Here is a 2,314-nt window from a genome sequence, read left to right on the forward strand (position 1 = left end):
TTGTCACTTTGGATGAAAGTCATCTGATTGGGTGCTAGCCCGGGCCAAGAGACTTGGTCATTAGAAGTTGACTACGTTAGAAGTGTTGTCCAAGCAAGACTACCTGGCATCTACACGGTCTCTTTGAAGGGCAAGGCTAAATATGGAAAATCTCATCCAAACAACTCCTAGTTGACTTGACTTGAGTCAAGTTGATCTACCCAACCCATGTTCTCCTTGACTTATGAAAAGGCAGCTTCATGGAGGGCTGTGCAGGGGAGGAATGGTTTTTTTTTTGTGTAGACATGGATTCCTTCCCCTCCTCACCCCACAAATATTGCAGAATGGCGTGGTTTCCCCCCAATAATTGTCTTCTAGTAAACAATCAAGTTGTTTCAGTCTTCTTTTGCAGGCTCGCCGCATTCCTTTCTTCAGTTATGGAGCAAGTCTAAGGAACCCTTGTTCGTGGCCTCCACCTTTCATTTCTGGGATCGTTCTACAAGACTTCCCTCTGGGCTAAGAACGTTTGTTGTGTTCCATCATTTTCATTCCCCTGTCCTTGGAGACGTGGAGAACCAGCTCCCTTATCCTGGGTTCCGACTTAACCATGTTTATGTCACCGAGTGATAGCTTTTGATTCCCAATCAAGGCACCGAGGGATGAGAATCGGTCAGGGTAGACCTCCTGCTTCATCCTCCAATTCTTGGATGGAGAGAGAGACATTTCTCAAGGACGTGTCTTGCTCCGAGAAGAAGGAATTAAGGAACTCAGATTTTGTGTCCGATGCTGATTTTAGTTCAAGAAGAGAAGGTTTTTATTCATTCCACCTCGCTCCCTCTACTCAATTTTAGCTCAGATCCCAGTTGGCTTTGCGATAAACAAGATCAACTGGTGGTTTGGAGAAAATTAGCTTTGTTTATGCCAGGTCCATAAGAAAGTAGGGCGATTCCTCATCTCACTTCAACCGAGAGACGAAAACTAAGCCAGATATAGGGAACTGGCAGTTGAGACCCCCACCTCCCATTCGGTGTGCCAACTAACCTAAAATTAACCCCACCTGGCAGCGTAAAGAAGGATATACTTTGTCTTATAACTTATTTTTTTATATTTGTAAATACAAGATGTTTATAGGAAAGTATGTATTCTAAACGATGTCTATGCAGATCAAGCCACTACAGCAAAATAGTTCTATTATTTAGAAAGCGATATTTTTTTTTTTTTTTGTGGTGTATTTTTAACAAACGAAAAAAAAAAAAGGGACTAAAATTGTATTTATTTATATATTCCACTGCCCAGTTGTTGTTTTTTCTGGTAAATACTAATCAGCTTTTAGCCTGGAAATTTTATACCATGTCGAATATATCAGTATCATACTTAAATCCATATTTAATGGGTATGTTGTTGTTTTTTTAAATTCCGTGGTTAATCAACCATTTTGACAAATGGCTCCTCGTGTTAAAAGTGAGCGAAGTTAAAAGGACCTCTAGACTAGTTCAGGATTTATATGCTCTGAAATTCACCTGGACTACATTTGTACAGCATACTTTAATATTTGTATACATATTCGGCAATGATGGGGGGGAAAGATATTTTTGCTTATGACTAATTTATTTTTTATTATTGTGAAAAAATAATAAAGACGTTAAATAAATGTCCTTGGCTTCTTTTATAGTTTTGAGTCTTCTCCTTCTCCTTCTCCTTCTCCTTCTCCTTCTCCTTCTCCTTCTCCTTCTCCTTCTCCTTCTTCTTCTTCTTCTTCCTCCTCCTCCTCCTCTTCCTTCCTCTTCCTCCTCTTCCTCTTCCTCTTCCTCTCCTCCTCCTCTTCTCCTCCTCCTCCTTATCCCATTCCTCCCCTCCTCTTCTTCTCCACCTGCTCTTCTTCTTCTTCCTCTTCCTCTTCCTCCTCTTCCTCTTCCTCTTCTCCTCCTCCTCCACTTCTTCACCTCCTCCTTCTCCTCCTTATCCCATTCCTCTCCTCCTCTTCTTCTCCTCCTGCTCTTCTTCTTCTTCTTCTCCTCCTCCTCCTCCTCCTCCTCCTCCTCTTTTCCTTCTCCTCCTCCTCTTCCTCCTCTCTCTCCTCCTTCCTCCTTCATTTAATTTCTTTAAAAAAATAAAAGGACAACAATAACTTTTCTCTTTATTGTCTCCACAGATGCCACAAGTATCCATTGCTTAAATTTCATTTGCGTTCCTCAAGATTTTTACGGTGCCTCCGTAAGTAGCGTGAGCCCTTGTGTGGGTAGCACCCTTCTTAATCACTAGTAACACTCAATGTCTTCACCAATCAAGATTTAAACTTTTCTTCTCTAAATTAGGTGCATCCTTCCTGTAAAAA

General features: G+C 41.2%; 1 protein-coding gene across 2 annotated transcripts in view; it reads left to right on the top strand.

Annotated features, from left to right (window-relative positions):
* Window positions 1–1,630, top strand: part of THSD4 (thrombospondin type 1 domain containing 4) — a 179,498-nt gene extending 177,868 nt beyond the window's left edge. For both annotated transcript variants that reach the window (XM_087703985.1, XM_087703986.1), the window contains one exon: window positions 1–1,630. This exon is cut by the window's left edge and continues 627 nt beyond it. The gene's annotated coding sequence lies outside the window, so the exon portion shown is untranslated.
* The last annotated feature ends 684 nt before the right edge of the window (window positions 1,631–2,314 follow it).

Source organism: Thamnophis sirtalis, unplaced genomic scaffold, assembly GCF_051295495.1.
Source record: "Thamnophis sirtalis isolate CommonGarterSnake01/CBP01778 unplaced genomic scaffold, rThaSir2_p1.2 scaffold_2, whole genome shotgun sequence".
NCBI lineage: Eukaryota > Metazoa > Chordata > Lepidosauria > Squamata > Natricidae > Thamnophis > Thamnophis sirtalis.